Source organism: Vigna unguiculata, chromosome 6, assembly GCF_037176805.1.
Source record: "Vigna unguiculata cultivar grain cowpea cultivar isolate G323 ecotype 2 chromosome 6, ASM3717680v1, whole genome shotgun sequence".
NCBI classification, from domain to species: Eukaryota; Viridiplantae; Streptophyta; class Magnoliopsida; order Fabales; family Fabaceae; genus Vigna; species Vigna unguiculata.
In genome coordinates, this window is record NC_140797.1 from 28087231 (window position 1) to 28107913 (window position 20683).

The window sequence follows — 20683 nt, forward strand, 5'->3', positions numbered from 1 at the left end:
ACATCACAACCATGCAACAAAACGGGTAAGCTAGAGCCAATCAACATATTCAACATGCAATCAAATATATTTTCATCATCTCATCCACATAGCAACCAAACATGTTATGACTCTTCATTCAATACACTACGACTCGACTCGACTCATCCGGATACGTATAACTCGGTCGGATTCAGCGGATGCTTGCACTTGTGTGGATACCTCTGCTCGAACCTGAGCTGCTCGATCCCTGAGCTATGTAATACAAGTGTTATGATGAATCAAAATCTCTCCCACCACAAGGTTAGCCCTTAATGAGTTTCAGGCCTCCTGCTACTCCCACCACAAGAGTCAGTCCGCTCTAAGTGAGACTAACTGGCTCCTCGAAGCGTCAGGATGCAACCTTACCTTGAATCCTTACCTAGTTATACAGATGGGGCACCACCATGGACACCCACTAGCAGGGGCCGTGGAATTACGTCCCGACCACTGAAGCGCGACCCCGGAGGTCTCACCTAGAGGCCCCAAGGAATTACACGCTGACACGGACCAACATTCATAATTCAGCAATAAGAGAATATTAAATTATATTTTTCAATCCCATATCAACCCTCGAAGTTTAATCCTCATATCAATCACATCCCAAATCCATACCTCTGATCATCACCACCCCAATGAGTCTAGGGTCTCATCTCATGTCAATACCACGTTCTTTTAATTTCAAACCACACATTCATTCCACATGCTAAGTCTCATACCAACCCATTCATCCACAATTCATGAATCATGCCAAAAATATACTTCATACTCCATTATATACATGTCCATCATCATACAATCATACTCAAACAAGATAAATTCCTCGGGAACCATCAAACATCCAAAACCACGGCACTGTCTCGCCCAGCACCTCGCTCAGGCTGAGGGGTCTCGCTCAAGCGAGACGTGCTCGCTCAGGCGAGCCTCCCCCTCGCCTAGGCGAGAGCACAAAAACAAGTGTGTGGGCAACGCGGGATCTCGCTTAAGCGAGATCCCTCTCGCCTGGGCGAGTTGCCTGCTCGCTCAAAAGTTGAGCGAGCCGCCTGGGCGACTTTTCGCGCAGAAGCTCTAGGTGAGCTCCCTGTTTCATCTCGCTTAGGCGAGACTGACTCGCCTGGACGAGTTTAACAGGTCTCGCCACTGTTTTTCACTGCACAGCCATGTTTTCCGGCCAAACAACACATGCAATACACTCTTACACATCAGAACGAAATATCACACCATAAAATCAGCAACCAACTCACACACGGTTCAGAATAATGACTCGAAACTAAAACCCTAACTTCCCGTACCTAGAAAGCGGCTTAACAGAACTTCGACGCGGGACCTTGGAGCACAGCAGTTCGAGAGACGGGCTGGAAAACTGGCGGAACGACGGAACAGTAGCAGAACAACGTTATTATGGAATCTTAAGTGAAGGAATACAAAAAAAAAAATAGTTCTTACGTGGAAAAGGCATGAGATTGGGGATCACTTACAAGGAGCAGAAAACAAAAACGGAGTTTGAGCAGACTTGTTCGAGATGAAGAAAGGAACCCTAGCAGAGCTCTTTTGGTGAGAGGGTTGACGGCTGGTTTCTGAAAGAGTGAGTGTGAGATGGGATTAGGGCAACATAGCAGGGTTTATATACGTTGGGCCAGCCTTTAGGCCCACTTACAAGGGCAGCCCACCAACTCTAGAGCAGAAAAGAAATGAGGCCTTACAATAACATTATATGTATTTGTCTCCTATGCCAAATAAAAATTTATATATGATGCGATCCAACAAATAATTTTTTTATTACTATTGTTAATCTACGTATTTTTCTAATACTATCCTAAATTATCTTAATTACTTGATAAACTTGATTTCATAGTCTTTAAAATAATTGAAAACAATTACTAAGGATGATGTTGAACAAAATATAACATTAGAATATAGTGTTACATGGTGCACTTTGTCATAGGTTAGATGGCCTATTTAACCAACCCTGGACTAATTTAATCATTCCTTTCCTATGTGTCTAGATAAGGCATGTGACTCGTACCTCACTTTTAGTAAGCCTCGTGAAGAAAAGACTTTGCATATCAAAGATTGCAAGAGAATTTCCAATTGATTGAAGCCATAATGGTACGATTTAAACTAACTAAAATGTACTAAGAATGTAGTGGAAAATGATTATTGAACCTAATTCTTACTGCAAACACAAAACTGCACAATGAATGGTTTAAAATAATGAATCAACATCTCAAATTGAATTATAACACCTAAGGATGCAATATGAATATCTATAATACATGAATGAATGATATATAACTTATCTTCAACTTTAAAGCTAAGCAAAACGTTGTAAATATGCATAAAACTAAAATGTTTGTATAAATGCTCCACTGAAAATAGAATACACACAAGGTGTTTGTAAAAATGTCACAACAAGCCATGGATATGAACTATGCACTGTAGCTCTCCTAAACATGACCTAAACGTTTAAACTACCTCAAATATGTATTTAAAATTAAATGGAAACTACTAAAACTAAAAATCATGAGTTAAACCAAGAAAATCATAAAACTGATGCAAATAGTGAAAAACTATTATATAAAAGTGCAAGACAAGTTCACATATGCTCATGAAATGGTTCAATGGATGAATCGGAAATGCAGAACATTTTTAATTAACATCAATTGAAAATAAAAACTAAAATGATACAAAACAATTGAGTAAAACACTTAATTTGAAAATATACAACCTAAAATAATAAGAAAAACTGTTACGTAACTAAAAAGACTGTAAAATTTGATTTTTATATTTTATGTGATTAATTCTCAAATTGAAAGCACAAACAAGTTCTCCTAAGTGGAAGAAACATACGAGAGACAAAAACAACACATTCTAACATACAAAAAATGAGAATTGAAGAAAAAAAATCTGGTATGAGCATCTCACGAAAACTATAGACAATGATTTAGCTTTATTAAATCAGTTTTGCTTTCACTTGATCAAGTCACTATGTAGCCTCTTGATCTAAATTTGTTACTTTGTACTTTGTAGAATTAACCATGGTTCCATACCTAATCCAATGTTGAGAAGTAAGAACCAATCTAATTTAAGCAAACTAAACTATTGTCATCTAATTTTTAGTGAGAAAAGCAAAATTGAGATGAAACAAACAATGAAAAATAAAGAGATCAACAATTCAACCAATAACATTGAATGTAAACCAATTCTATACAGTTTTTGACATGTAGAAATGGGAAATCACAATTGAATAGTGGAAATAGGTCACTAAATAAGATTTTCATTCACTAGAAACTAATATGATTGAAGTTTGTTCCTACTAATCGAAAGACATTCGAAAAAGATACATGGTGTATCTTCTGAATTCAACATGTTCCTACACCAAATCTAGTATTGAAATGTAGGTTTTATTTAATTAATCAAATATAGTGAATCAAAATCAATTTAGACGAGAAGAATAGAGAAATTGAAAATTAATCGGTGGAAAAATAGTGAATCATGAATAGAGATGAAGAGAAAAGTTGAATTGAAAATTGAAACAAGAATGGGATATTTACAATGGTGATCAAAGTTTACCCGAGGCACCAAGCTTCCCAACCAGAATCTGGCTCCCTAGAGTAGCTTCGAAGAGAAAAATATATGAAAAGTAGAAAATTGAAAATTTTGTGCTTAAGTTGTGTAGTGTTGTTCGTGGTGTGTTCAACAAGCTTCGTTCAACCTTATATACAACGTTCAACCTTATATACAAGAAAAAAATAATCCTATGCTACTAGCTATTAGAGGTAATTATAACTATCCTAAACTACTACAAATTAAACTAACTATATTCACTAACTTAGATACTTTAACATAACACCTAAGTAGCAAGTCAACCCTTCATACAACTAGTCAATGTAGGTTCCCACAACTCTTTAAATGTGTCTTTTGGATCTCATTGACCTGTCATAGTGGGTAACAATCCAGCTTGCTCGTCACAATGCATATCGATACTTATCATACAATCACATGAAATATTAACTTCCCTTACCTGGATTTAGTACATAACCTTCAAAGTTTCTCCCTATGTCCGAATCTTACTCTTACTTTTCCTTCAATCTACACTGTCACACTATTTCTCACCCATGTGTAACACTCACTCACTCACTCGTTTACTATGCGTATTTGTAAGTTTCACTCTCACCCTTAAAATCCTATATACACTTAAAGAGAATTTACATGATCTTCTAGGCCACAAAATATCAAATATATTTTTTCCTACCTTTCTATTTTTGTTTCTTAGAAAAAAAAACTTATTAGATCTCTCAAATAAAATGTCAGACCTTAAAGATAATTTTTTTTAAATTATTCGCGTAACAATATTCAAATTATACGTCAATATTCACCTTATATCCTACATAATATATCTTTAACGGTCAAATATTTCTTATAATAACAATTCACATGATTAGTATATTTTAAATATCCTCTTTGATAATTCTATGAAAGATAATCTTTTAAATAAAATAAAGGTTAAGTCATTCCATAGGTCCCCATTTTTGTAGCGAAATCTCAAGTAGGTCCCCCCATTTTTATTTGACTCAATTGAGTCCCTATTTTCGAAAAATCGTTGCAAATGGTTCCTTTCCGTTAGTTGACCAGTAACGGTGCTAATTATGTGCCACGTGTCAGCACGTGATTTTTTTGACTTTTTTTTTAATTTTTTTTTTTTAATTTTTAATTTTTTTTTATAATTTTTTTAAAAAAATTAAAATTGCCACGTGTCAATCTGACATTGTGCCACGTGGTAGAGACAGTGTGATGTGGCAGTGACAGTGCCACGTGTCACTATTAGATGTGAAAAGTCTCAATGTAGTCCCTATATTGGTTATTTTGTCTCAATTTGGTCCCAATTTTATTAAAACTGAATCAATTTCATCCTGTATCAAATTTAAATTTTATATAAATTTTATAATGGTATTTTTATTATAGTTGATATTTTTAACAAAATTAAATTTATTTAAATGTATATTTTGCACTAATATTTATTTAAATTTTATTTTAAATATTTATATATCCATAATTTATAGATAAATGTTAGAGTTGCTTTAAAAATAAAAACTTTATAAATGCAAATATAAAATTAAAAAAAAATTATAACAATTCTAACATTTGTCTATAAATTATTGATATATAAATATTTGAAACAACATTTAAATAAAGTTCAATGCAAAATATACATTTAAATAAACTTAATTTTGTTAAAAATATCAATTATAATAAAAATACCATTGTAAATTTATATAAAAATTAAATCTGATATAGGGATAAAATTAATTCAGTTTTAAAAAAATTGGACCAAATTGAGACAAAATAACAAATACAGGGACTACATTGAGACTTTTCACATCCAATCTTGACACATGGCACTGCCACTGCCACATCACACTGTCTCTGCCACGTGGCACAATGTCAAATTGACACGTGGAAATTTTATTTTTTTTTTAAAAAAATAAAAATTTTAAAAAAATTTTAAAAAAAAATAAAAAATTTAAAAAAAAAGTCAAAAAAACCACGTGCTGACACGTGGCACATAATTAGCACCGTTACTGGTCAACTAACGGAAAGGAACCAATTGCAACGAATTTTCGAAAATAGGGACTCAATTGAGTCAAATAAAAATGGGGGGACCTACTTGAGATTTCGCTACAAAAATGGGGACCTATGGAATGATTTAACCTAAAATAAATGTTGGGTATTGGAATCCTTTCCTATGTGGAGAAAAGGCCCAAAATTTTAGAAGCCCATGTCTCACTTAACCTAGTGGAGAGGGGGCTATAAAATAAAGAGAGAGGCAGAACAATAGAGTCAGAACATTGCGTGTTTGTTTTTCATAGAGCTGTCGCCGTAAATTTGGAATTGCGGGTTCGTTCACAGTTGGATCGCGCTGAAATTTTTACAGCAAGTTCGAGACTCATTGCTCTTCATTCTGACCGGTTGGATCGTTGATACAAGGTCTGAGTTGGGAGATATTAATTTCGCACTGCAACAGTGATTTTTAGAGGTTTTCCTCTCTTGTTCTTCTCTATTTGAAAGCTTTGTTGCTTTGTTATTTGGTTGGGTGTTGGCACTAATTTGTGCTATTAATTTGTACTCTTGTTGATCATAGTGGAGCTATTTCTTTGGTCTGGACGACTCGTGGTTTTTACCCTTGATTTGAGGGGTTTTCCACGTTAAAAATCTTGGTGCCTTTATTTGTGCTTTTGGTGATTTATTATTGCTGCTCTTTGATTATTGCTCCTCATAGATTCTTGCAAGTTAGGGGAAATTATATCCATTGCATTCTCTGGTATATTGTTTGTGTTATTGTTTTCCCCATCAGAATGGCATCAGAGCTCTTGGTTGGGCTATATTTACTTGCTTGAATGATGGAGGCAAATGCAAAGATGGTTGCGTTGAACGGTACAAATTATCATTTGTGGAAGGGCAAGATGAAAGATTTATTATTTGTCAAGAAATTGCATCTTCCGGTCTTTACTACACAGAAGCCAGATTCTATGTCTGAAGAAGAATGGGACTTTGAGCACCAACATGTATGTGGTTTTATTCGGCAATATGTTGAAGATAATGTTTATAATCATATTGCTAATGAGACACATGCCAGAGCTTTGTGGGAGAAGATTGAGTCTTTGTATGCTTCAAAGTCGGGCAATAATAAATTGTATTTGTTAAATTGCTTGATGAATTTGAGGTACATGGAGAATTCTTCTATTTTTGATCACTTAAATGAGTTTCAAGGGCTCCTAGATCAATTGTCAGGAATGGGCATAAAGTTTGATGACGAAGTTATGGGATTATGGTTGCTTAATACTCTACTAGAGTCTTGGGAGGTATTTCGGGTTTCAATTACAAACTCTGCCTCGATTGGTGTTGTTTCTTTTCAGATGGCAAAAAGCAGTGCTCTTAATGAAGAGATGAGAAGGAAGGCACATGGTTCTTCATCTCAATCTGAGATGCTTGTTACAGAAGCTAGGGGGAGAAGTCAGAAAAAGGAACATAAAAGTGGTAGAGAGAAGAGTAGGAGCAAGTCCAAGTCAAGATACAAGAATTTAGGTGTCATTTTTGTTATAAAACTGGGCACATTTAGAAATATTATTTTAAGTGGAAAAAGGAGAACAAAGACAAGAAGGGCAAACAAAGAGAGAATGACCATGATGATGATGATGATCGTGTCACTACTGCTACAGATGGTGATCTTGTTCTTCTTCGTGACTTTGAGTCCGTTAATCTTGTATCTGATGAGAGCATGTGGATTATTGATAGTGGTGTTACACTGCATGTTACACCTAGGAAGGAGTTCTTCACATCTTACACTTCTGGTGATTTTGGAGTGTTGAAGATGGGTAATGATGGTGAGTCTAAAGTGATTGGTGTTGGTTATGTTTGCCTGCAAACCAACATGGGAGTGCAGTTGTTGCTTAAAGGAGTCAAACATGCTTCAGATGTCCATTTTAATTTAATCTCTGTGCAGTTGCTTGATGATTGTGGTTATGACAATCACTTTGGTTCTAGTAAATGGAAGCTCACTAAAGGTAACTTGGTTATGGCTAGAGGGGAGAAACAATCTAAATTGTACTGGACTAAAGCTTTGGTTGCTAAAGAGAGTGTGAATGTTATGTATGTGGAGGCATCTTTGTGGCACCGGAGGCTTGGTCATATAAGTGAGAAAAGGCTTAACTACTTAGCTAAAAAGGGTGTGCTTATGGGATTGAGAAATGCAGAATTGGAGAAATGTTCTCATTGCATGGCTGGTAAATAAACCAGAGTATCTTTTAAGAAGCATCCTCCCTCAAGGAAGTCAGAATTGCTTGAATTGGTGCATTCTGATGTTTGTGGCCCATTAAAGGTAAAGTCATTTAGTGGTGCACTTTACATTGTTACTTTTATTGATGATTGTTCCAGGAAGCTGTGGGTCTATGCTATTCAGCGGAAAGGTCAAGTACTTGAAAAGTTCAAGGAATTTCATGCTATGGTTGAAAGGCAATAAGGCAAGAAGATGAAATGCATCCGTAGTGATAATGGTGGTGAGTATCGTGGACCTTTTGATGTTTATTGCAGGCGGCATGGTATTAGACACGAGAAGACTTCTCCTAAAACTCCTCAGTTGAATGGTCTAGCAGAGAGGATGAACATGACCTTGGTTGAAAGGGTTACATGGATGCTTTCAGAAGCAAAGTTGCCTAAGCACTTTTGGGGAGAGGCATTGCTTGCAGTTGTGCATGTTATTAATCTCAGTCCCGTAGTTGCTTTGAATACTGAGGTGCCAGACAAAATTTGGTTTGGTAAGAATGTTAGCTATGATTATTTGCGTGTCTTTGGTTGCATGGCATTTGTTCATGTTCCTAAGGATGAAAGATCCAAGTTAGATAAAAAGACAAGGCAATGTATCTTTATTGGCTATGGTGAGGATGAATTTGGCTACAGGTTTTATGATCCTATTGAGAAGAAGCTTGTTAGAAGCTGTGATGTACAATTCATGGAAGACCAGACCATTGAAGACATTAATAAGGTGGAGAAGACCACACCCGAGAAAGATAGTAATCTCACTGATGGTAATCCGATGAGGTTGCCCGCTCACAATTTGGAGAATGTTGAAATGGAAGCTCAAGGCAATGAGCAACATGGTGATGTTGATGATCAACAGTTTGGAAGTGGAGTAGAGGTTCCAATTGATGATGCTAAAGAGGAATATGATGTTGATGATGATCTTGGTGGTATACCTGAATCACCTCAAGTCCAACTCAGGAGGTCTAATAGACAGAAACAACCTTCTACAAGGTATTCTTATGATGAGTACATAACCTTGACAAACGGTGGAGAACCTGAGTGTTTTGAAGAGGCAAAGTTCATTGCTATTACTGAAGCATGCAAGGAGTTGTTATGGTTGAAGAAATTCTTGCAAGAGCTTGGTTTTAGGCAAGATAACTATTCATTGTTCGTTGATAGCCAAAGTGTTATCCATCTTGGTAAGAATCCAACTTTTCATTCTAGATCCAAACATATTGATGTGAGGTATCATTGGATACGTGATGCTTTGGATGCTAAGTTGTTGGAGTTGGAAAAGGTTCATACAGATGATAATGGTGCTGAAATGATGACTAAAGCATTGTCAAGAGGGAAGTTTGAAGTTTGTTTTGAGATCGCCGGTTTGGCGGTTATCTCCACATAGTTGTGAGGGGGAGATTTGTTGGGTATTGGGCTCCCTTCCTATGTGGAGAAAAGGCCCAAAATTTGAGAAGCCCATGTCTCACTTAACCTAGTGGAGCTATTTCTTTGGCCTGGACGACTCGTGGTTTTTACCCTTGATTTGCGGGGTTTTCCACGTTAAAAATCTTGGTACCTTTTTGTGCTTTTGGTGATTTATTATTGCTGCTATTTGATTATTGCTCCTCATAGATTCTTGCAAGTTAGGAGAAATTATATCCGCTGCATTCTCTGATATATTATTTGTGTTATTGTTTTCCCCATCAATAAATAATAATAAATCATTATATCTCTTATAACAAATTAATTTTTTTAAATAATTAATTATCACTTTTTAATATCTAACTATATCTAAAATTATCTCATAATATCTAATATTTAATTAAATAATTTTGAAACTCTTTCATCTTTACTTAAAATATCTAATCAATCTCACTTATTTACTTTTTTAATTATTATAACATTTTAGAGTCCTAAAATCAGAAATCCAAATTGAAAACACGTTAAGAACTTAAATAAAGACATAAATTTGTACTTATTACCTACAAAATTACAATTGTTGAAAGCATTACAGATTCAAAAATACCTACAAAAACCAAACTATACAAATACATTCGTTAATATTTATTCCCAAATAAAACCATATGAACTAAAAAAATAGTAAAAGAATTATTTTTAATTATAAAAACACCTTGTTCATTCAAAATCTAATAGTTATTCTTATTTTGACATATATTTTTTATCATTCATGAATTCACCGTAAGTAATTCCCATTTAAAAGAAACACAGTGAGATATGGTTCATTTTAATTAATAAGATAAGAATTGAATAAAAAAATGAACTATAAAAGGATACACATAAACATTTCAATGATAAAATGATATAAAATGAATCAATATCTCACATATAAAATGATACTTAACGAAATAAAGAGATTGTTTCTAAAAGCATACCAAAATCTATAATATATATATATATATATATATATATATATATATATATATATATATATATATATATATATATATATATATTTAAATAAATAAAATTGTGTTATCATATTAAAATTAAGTTTCTTAATATATAAATGAAATTTTGTATTCGTAAACAATGAAAACACAATATATTATGTACGTGTATTTATTATTTTTATAATAATATAAATTCATAAATTTATTATTATTGTAATTTTAATAATAAATATAAATATTTCCAATATTTTTATTATAAATTATTAATTTGGTTTAAAAAAACTAATTGAATTAAAAAAAGACAATCAAATAAAAGAAATAGTTAAATTTAAAAAAAGTGTCCAGTTAAAATATAAAATAGTAAAACAATTAATTTAAAATTATTATATAAAATGTAAAATTAAAAGACGGAAATCTCTTTATAATGGTATATAAATAAATTAATTAAAAAAATATTATATTATTATATAAAAAATAAAATAACAAACAAAGAAATCGATAATAGTAAGATTAGATAATATATATATATATATATATATATATATATATATATATATATATATATATATATATATATATATATATATCATCAATATATAAAGAGGATTCTCTCTAATAAAGAGGATTTCCTTTTTTGTGTCCACATTTCAAAATTCAATTTTATTCTGTAAAATATAATTATTTATTAAACTTTTAAAAGTTGACTGTTATTTTTACAAATTTTTTATAAAATTTTCTATTTCTGCTTCTTCCATATTTTTCTATTTATCAACCGCCATTTTCCTATCTTTTTTGATATACTAATTTAATAAAATTATAATATTAACAATATAATATAATATCACATATATTTAGAAAATGCGTATACACAATCGCGATAGTGCATGTATGTTTATGTTAGGCTATAACAATATATAAAGAAGATTTCCTCATTTATGTTTACATTTCAAAATTCTACTTTTATTCTTTAAAATATAATTATTTATTAAATTTTTTAAAATTATCCATCACTTTTATAAGCTTTTTATAAAATTATCTTTTTTTATTTTTTTTATATTTATTAATAATTATTCTCTCAATTTTCTAATATATTTCATTTTATTTTTAATAAATATAATTTTATTTTATATATTAACTTAATAACATACATATTTAAACAATATCATCAATATCATCATCAATATATCATCAATCAATATATAAAGATGATTTTCTCCTTTGTGTTCATATTTCAAAATTTCAATTTTACCCTATAAAATATAATTATTTATTAATTTTTTTAAATTTGACTGTTATTTTTACAAGTTTTTTATAAAACTGTCTATATATGTTTCTTCTCTTTTTTTTTTCTATTTATCAATCGTTATTTTCCTATCTTTTTTGATATATTAATTTAATAAAATTATAATATTAACGATATAATATATTATCACACATATTTAAAAATTGCGTATACACAATTGTGATAGTGCATGTGTTTATGTTAGTCTATAACAATATATAAAGAGGATTTCCTCATTTATGTTCTCATTTCAAAATTCTATTTTTATTTTTTAAAATATAATTATTTATTAAAATTTTTAAAATTATCCATTACTTTTATTAACTTTTTATAAAATTATCTATTTTTATTTTTTTTATATTTATTAATAATTATTCTCTTATCTTTTTAATATATTTTATTTTATTTTTAATAAATATAATTTTATTTTATATATTAAAGTTAATAACATCTATATTTAGATAACTAGTTTTTGACCCGTGCAATGCACGGGATTTTTTTATTATTGATAATAAATTATAAATGTGTAACAATTTGTTTTAAGAATTTAATGAAATATAAATTTATAAAATGTTAAACTTAGATAATGATATTATTGAAATGATAATAAACATAAGTCATGAAATACATCATTTAGAACAACAACATTATAGAAATATGCTTAATCTAATCACAACAACAACCATTAACAAAGACCTCAATATTTGGTTCGATAAAATCATTGTCTGTTTGGAAGACAACAATATCACCTTCTTTTAACTCATTTTCACAACAAAATAACCTCCAACCTTGACCTATCTTTGTTGGACTTCTATTCCTATTTGATAATAGGATTTTGCAATTGACTATAGTTTTGGGCCCTATAAGAAACACATCTTCTACATTCTCGTCCCGAATGAAGTTGACAAACTTTGATAACAAGTCCTGTATGATTCAAATTTTATTGTTAGTGCATTAATTATTGTCATTTAATTATATGTAAATTGATATGATAATAATTGAAATGATCAAAAGAATTCGTAAGACATATACCAAGTGACTTGCTTTGCTTTGATACTTTGTCAATTTGACTGAAAATATAGATCTTGTTTCTTGATGACTGATACGGCACATAAATGTTGACAAACTCCTTGGTGTACAACCACTTTTAAACATAATTATGTAAAATAAAGAATTTCCCAAATACTGAAACCGCATGTAAGAGTCACTTTTGATGTCATACAAAATCTCTCATATTACTCCAACCTTCTATGATTTTTGGGTTATTTGAATCCATGTTATAGGTAACTGTCGTGCTCTTACCATTTACATCTACCAAGTGTCATTGTGGAACTAATTCGTGTTCATAAGCAACAGCAAAATGTCGATCGACAAATCTAAACGGCTACAAATTAATAAACACGGTAAAAAAAGGAACAAATTTATCTTTGCAACGAAATGAAAACATACACTCAAACAATTATATGAGGGAAAAATCTGGAAATCTTAATGTGGTTGATACAATATGAATCAGGATGATACAGTTCACACCAGAAAACACAAACAACAACAAATATCAATGCTTTCCAAACCTTTATTTCTGTTGTTAAATTTACAGCATACCTGAGAGCATATGTAGATAGTGTTGAAGTTCCAAAGAATTGTTCTGTTGTTTGCTCCATCTGTACTGGTTTGCTCCATCTCCATTCATGTAATTGCAGAAAAAAGTGAAGGTTTAAATATATGGGTAACTGAAAAGGAGTGTGAATGAATGGTAAAGTTGAAGTTGAGAATGGAAGAGCAAATATTATCACGTGGAAAAGGAATCTTACCTGAAAGTGGCAGCAAAAATTCAGTTTCATGTGCAAACAGTGGCTGTAATTGTACAGTAACTGAAATATATGTTGTAAGTGTTTTTTGCAGATATTTTAATATATAAAGAAACTTAAAAAAAACAATTTACAACTGTACTGTAGAAACATAAAACATAAAGCATTTATAACAATAAAGCCACCTGTACTGTAGTAAGGAATAAGAACATCTAGGTAGATATTTTTTCTTCACAATACATTAAAGTCAAACAAAAATAAAAATAACAACAATTGGGAATCTTTATAACTGTTATAATATTTGTACTACAGCAAACATGGTGTTCAAAATATCAATCTATGACTGGACAATGCAATAATGCAATTCAAAGATGTATCAATGACCATGTACTTTTCAATATGGCTGCAACTATGAATAAAATCCTGAAAGTGCATACTATACACTATGGCATATTATAATCTGCAAGAAAACAAAGGAATTACAGTTAAAAATACAATACTTGACAAATTATAATAATTTTCTTAAGTAAGTTGTATACCTCTTATCAAAGATTTACAAATATTTCTTTGTAAACCACATTTGTAGTTGTATTGCTTACTTTTTCATCTTTATCCAGAATTATAATCTGTAACAAAACAAAGGAATTACAGTTAAAGATACAATAATTGACAAATTATAATAATTTTGTAAAGTAAGATGTATACCTCTTATCAAAGATTTTCAAATATTTCTTTGTAAACCACATTGGTAGTTGTATTGCTTACTTTTCCATCTTCATCCAGAATTAAAACTTTGAGTCCTTGCTTTGTTGTGACTCTAGAAATTGCTACGTACAATTGTCCATGAGTAAAAACTAGGCGAGGAAGATAAAGTCCAACTTTAGAAAGAGTTTGTCCTTGACTTTTGTTTATTGTCATTGCAAAGCATAAGGATATTGGAAATTTCCTCCTTTGAAATTTAAATGGGATGCTGGAATCAGAAGGTGTCAAGTTCATTCTTGGAATGAAAATTTTGTCACCAACATTTTTCCCTGTTATGACAGTAGCAGAGATAACATTCTTTCCCAAATCATTAACTTGCAACCATGTACCATTGCAAAGACCATTTGCTTGATCAATGTTTCTTAAAAGCATAATTGGTACGCCAACTTTCAATTTAATCCTATGATTTGAAATTCCTGAACATCTGATATCATTTAGAAACTCTTGAGTAAACCACTCACCTTGAATTTCTTGATCATCATCAGATTGGCAAGGAGTGTCTGAACTTAAATAAATTTGTTCTTCACCAGGAATCAAAGATAAAATGAAGTCATTTACTTGTTCAACACTATCAATTGTAGGGCAAAGTATAGCACCGTCATCAAAGAAGCCAGGATTCATGATATTTTCAATTAGACCACCATAAACAAATTTCACTAAAGAAAGTAAAGGTGTTTCACTTTCTGGAATTAGAAGATTTGTTGGTATTGAAATGTTGGCTTCACCACTTTCATTGAAATTCATATTTCCATCTCCAATTTTAAGAATCCAATCAGCAAATTCTTTTATATGTATTGCACTTTCATTTGAAACAACACATTTTAACCTCATGTTTTGTGATAGCCTAAGAACTGTGCAATATTGCCACAAATTAGAGTAATTAATTGATGAATTCACAATATCATACCTTGATCCCTTTCTTACTACTGGCAAGATTTGTCTAAAATCACCGCCCAAGACAATAACCTTTCCACCAAATGGTTTTTCAGCATTATCTTCATTTGTAGCTCTCATAATGTCTCTCAATGTTCTATCAAAAGCTTGGAAACATAACTTATTCATCATAGGAGCTTCATCCCATATGATAAGTTTTGTTTCCGTCAATAGTTTAGCACGAAGACTTCCTTGATTAATGTTGCACATTGATTCATCATTGATTCCAAGTTGCATCCCAAACAACTTTTGGCTTTGACATTGTATCCATGATTAACAAAGAAACAAATAACCTTCTAAGTTGATTTCCAAATGCAAGATGGCTAGCCTCTTTAATAGCATCAATGAATTCTTTGTCATCTGCCAATAATCCCAATTCTTGGCAAGCCTCTTGGTATGTAGAGAATGTTTTACCATTAATTGTCTTTATACTATCATGATTAATACAACCTTTTTGTTTTGTTAGTAAGATTCTCATGTAATAGCATTCACCCGATACTGGAGGAACATATGTCAGTCTTCCAATACTATAACCCTGCTTTCTTGGTTTCCATTGCCTTTGTTGAGACATCCAAACAAACTTTGTTGGAAATTCAACATAGGTCAAGTTCCTTCCTTCCTCATATTTTTTGTTAGCTTCAAACCAAGCTAGAAACATGGTATTGATGTTGCCATTCCTCTCCAATACATCATCAATTCTATCATCATCTTTAAACAAAATTGTTTGTTGATCTTGTAGGTGAAAAGTTCAACGCTGAACAGCAGGCCATCTATGATGGATATCAAATCCATAAATTCTCCAAACTGCTTCACATGGAGATAAATATCTACAATCATAATATCTTTTAATCTCATCAACAATACGGACTTCTGTAGAATCATTCTCTTTGTCTGTAATTTTCATTGTGGCTCTATTAGGACCTTTGTTGACATATTTGAACAAATACTTGATTGAGTTTGATTTGTTGCAATATTTTGTATTAACATGAGCTTGATATCGCATTAAGAGAAGAGGACTATAAGGCACAACATTTCCATTACCTAATTTATGTCCATTTTTCAACACAAGATATTGCAAAGGAATGAAACATGTATCTCTACGCTTATATACAGGATATCCATCCTCATCAATTGTAGTTTTATGTCTAAACTTTTTAGGAAAAAATTTAGAACATCGACCTTCTTTCATGCATGGTGAGTTGAATCTAGCAGCTTCGCATGGACCATGTATCATATATGTTTTAACAGCCTTTGAAAGTTTTGGATACAGATCTAGATGAGGAAGTTCAGCAGAGATTACTTTATCTATGAGCTTTGCATTTTCTAACTTGTTTGAGTCACTCAACCATAATAATATATGAGCATGTGGCAGACCTCTCTTCTGAAATTCAACTGTATACATACCTATAATTTGAAGATAATAATTATACAAAACAATTGGCGGTAAAAAATCAGAATGATGGAAATGTAGTTTGTGTACCTGCATTGACTTTGCCAAAGAAATTATTCTTCTTGAAATCTGTCATCATTTGGTCTAATTTCATTTTAAAAACTCTGCAAACAATGTCTGGCCTATCTGAAGTAGTTAAACCTCTTGATTTTACAAAATCAAGAATTTCAGGCCAATTGACATTACATGTGATTGTTATAAAAAAATCTGGATAGCCATACCTCTTACAAATGGCCATAGCATCTTGGCAATTATTGAACATGTATCTCATGCCATGGCAAAACTATACGCTTTCCAATGGAAGAAGGATCAGTTTCACCTTTGTTAACAACTTCTTGTAACCCATTTAAAATATCAGAACGAATGAGTTTTTGATTATTTCTTATAAAAGAAAACCTTTGAGCTTCAATCATCATGTAGGTATCCACTAAAAATTGTTGAAACAATCTACGTGAGTGTACAACGTTACCAAATTCAACCTTTCTATCTTGTATTCTGAAAGCAATGAATTCTCGTAAAGAAATTCGAACTCTCTTTCTACTTTGACCATATCTTTGACAATCTCTAATTGGAATATCCTCTTGATAACCATCTTCTCCATATGGAAAAATCAAAGGATATTGCAGAGGAATGAAACATGTATGAGTTTCATGTAGTCTCGTCAACTGACCACAAACTTTCTTGACAATGATGTCTCTTCCTACATCTAAAGTGCTCAAATCACCAACTATCAATGCTACGACTTCATCTGCTATTTGGGTATTGTATACTCTAGGATCCTTACAGCGATGTCTAAATAACCTCAATCCAAAATCTGATCGATTATCATCATGTATCAAATCTCTTACTCTTCTGAATGATTGAGCAAGAACATTGTGTTTGTCAATCATGCTTTTCAACTCTTCTATCAATGATTTATCAAATATGGATTGTTGTATATCAGACCTGTAAAATTACAAAAGGATAAATAATATACAGAATGATTCATAAAAAAAATAATAAAGTATGTAGGCATACCCAAAGTGACTAACTTTGTTTGTTGTTTCATTTTCTGTGTCATAAATATATAATTGTGCAAATTTTGGACTTGATCCTTTATCGGGCAATAAACTTCCAATGCGGTGGTAATTTTGACCACTAAGAATAAACTGAGGAGGACCATATCCATCACTGATTGAGGAATGAATCTTCGCACCAATTGATGTAAATGAGAACATGTTATTGTAGCTTCTTATGTATGTAATAAATGTTGGCTTGTAGTGTCTTCACCTTTCAACAACTTTAGAAGCAATTGAGGAGGTTTCTTCAACAATGAAAGTTGGACTTTTCCCTTTTGACAACAAAGAGAAAAATCAACTTGTTTTAATCTTTTGCATTTATCAGATCTTTCTTCGTACCACAATTGAGCTTGACAATAGGGACACTCAATGGAACAGTCCCCTACATCAACATGTGCTAAGTACATAAAAAACAATATGTTATTAATTAAAAGATTTTTATATTTATATGTACAGTATAATAATATAAATTGGCTAAAAAGTTGTATTCAACCTTAAACTTCAGTTGTTGAATATAAATCAAAGGAGAAATGCTCAATAAGATAATTTGATATAAAATAAATAAACAATTAATAATAAAGGTAAATAAAAAAATATTAATTTATTTTTTATAGTCAAGCATTATTGATTACCATGATTCTCATCTTCATCAGAATTATTGTCAAAATCCAATATCTTTGAAATAGGTGTAATAGCATCCTGAAGAGAAGGCTGCCCCAATTTTACAGCTTCTAAATATTGAGATGATTGACTTAATCTTGCACTGGTATAGGATTGCAGCTTACATATGTCTAAATATTCATTTAAACATTAGCAACATGAATTTGTAACAATAAAAGTAATTAAAGTATTCAAAATAATTTTGTTAATAGTACAAATTACCATGACTTTGGTTCTCTTCCACATCAAAAAGATTAACAACTTCAGAAGAAGAAGAAGAATCCACAGAAGCAGGAATGAAGCTGCTACCATCAAATTCTTGATCAACCTGTTAGTAATTTTATCCAACAGTGGTTGTGTATTATGACAGTCACTTTGAACCATATATGCAAGTATAGACATGAAATATAAAATGATGATATATTAGTTTGAAACTTGGATTGAATTAGCAGAAATTTGGAATACAACATGGATTGTTACCTTTGTTGTTAATGTTGGTCTTGTGCAAAATTGGACCATTGGTGATTTCAATTGAATTACAAACAATTCCAGATCCAATGGAGGTAGAACCATGAATTTCTTTACATGAAATGTTAGTAAATATTAGTAATACAAAAACTATTAAAGGAATTGAAATAAAGATAAAATAATATTAGATTTATCAGGCATGATATTACTTTTTTCTGCAATCTTCTGATTCCTAATAACTTTCCTTCTGACTCATGCATTCTTACAATTAAGTTGGTCAATGTCTGCAAAATTAAAAAAAAATGTATCCACTTTAAAATACAAAGATTACATTAAATATAAAGATGAATGACACATTGTGCATTTCAATTTCATTGTTGGGAATTTGAATGAAATTTGAATTCAGTGAACAAACTTACCACGACATGTCAACTCCAACAATGGATTTCTATTTGAAGATTGAATTGCTTGAGCATGGAGGTTTCTATCTTCACTAACAGTAAAGGAGTTGTTGATAGTTGAATTTAGGGTAATATATTCATTCCATACTGCAAAAATGGTTCAAAAATAAGTAGAGAGCATAATAGATAAAGTTCATTTGAAATAAAATTGTTAAACAATGTAATCCAAACTGTTAAACTTTATCACTAAAAGCAGTCTAGTATGCAATCCAAGTAATAAAATAATTGCATCAGTTGCATTTTTTTTATGAATACCTAAAAAAATATTAAGAACACAACTTATCTGTAAGAGATGTATTAAGTAATAATGTCAAAATTCTACAATGTCACTGAATAGACAGTGATTACAACAATTTGTATTGAATGAAAAAATGATTACCAAAATCTGTATAATGAGAAAAAGGTGTAGTATTTCCAGAACAAAATGCTTCACTGTGAATGGATTTGTGATGATTGGTATCTGCAGTGAACAAAACAAAATAAAAAACTGTGTTGGTAAATGTACATCTGAATGTTTATGTTATTGTATTGGAGATAAGTAAATGTATTTATTGGCAAGAAGTTTTAAGAACAAATGAATACCTCAAAAAGATTATTTTACCTGAGGATTTCATCATCATATTTGAAATCTTTGTTGACACAATGCTCTTCCTTTTTCTTCTTGCATTTGTTGATAGATTTGCAGCCATTTGTTTTTGTTTGTTTATGTATACAATTGTTGTTATGCATACACTGTTATGTTTCCAGAAGTTTATACATACACTTGTTGTTTTGTTTGTTTACACAATGAAGAGAAGTTCAATAAAATAAACATTTTGTTGGAGGATGTGTTGAATATAAAGGGACATAGTCAGTTTTCCACGCTGAATATTCCTAAGGTAGATAATGTAAGTACAATCTTTTTATAAAAAAGAACAACCAAGTCACTAATATGGAAACTGTAACTTTTGATCAATATCTGGAACAACGTACCTTTTGATATGCAATGTCCAAATTCATGATTTGTAGACACTGATATGCTTCTGTTCAAACTTTGCATTTGTGCTATAATACCTTTTTGGACCAACATATAAGTACTATGCTTGATAATAGTCAACCATAAAAGTAGAAATTTGTTTCTACATTTACTTTACAATGAAACTAATGGAAATAATTTTTAAATCATTCATGAAAGAAAAAGAATGACAACTTAATGTAATTTCAATTGTCCTTTGATAAAAAATGAATACACGTGTTGTTTAACTTTTTAAAACATAAATACACTACAACTTTGAATACACGTGTGTTTGAGAGTAACAAATTAAATTTATTTTATTGCATTGTTTTTATAAAACAAATAATGTACTGAGATAGTATTACAATACAAAGATAACAGAATTATAATGTTAGAAATATTTATAACTTCAATCCTGTGTTAAAATTTTTGAAAAAAAATTAAATTTGTTAATAATTTTTATTATCACAAATGAATATTCTTTGTATAACATTAATATTAAAATAAATCTTAGTTCTAATGATGTTTTTTAAGAAATATATATAAAAGTAATACATAACTATAAAAAATAATTTGAAACA

At 31.0% G+C, this 20683-nt stretch overlaps 1 pseudogene; it reads right to left on the minus strand.

The window, feature by feature from the left end:
- Positions 1-14027: 14027 nt before the first annotated feature.
- LOC146885721 (uncharacterized) lies at positions 14028-17351 on the minus strand (annotated as a pseudogene).
- Positions 17352-20683: the final 3332 nt, after the last annotated feature.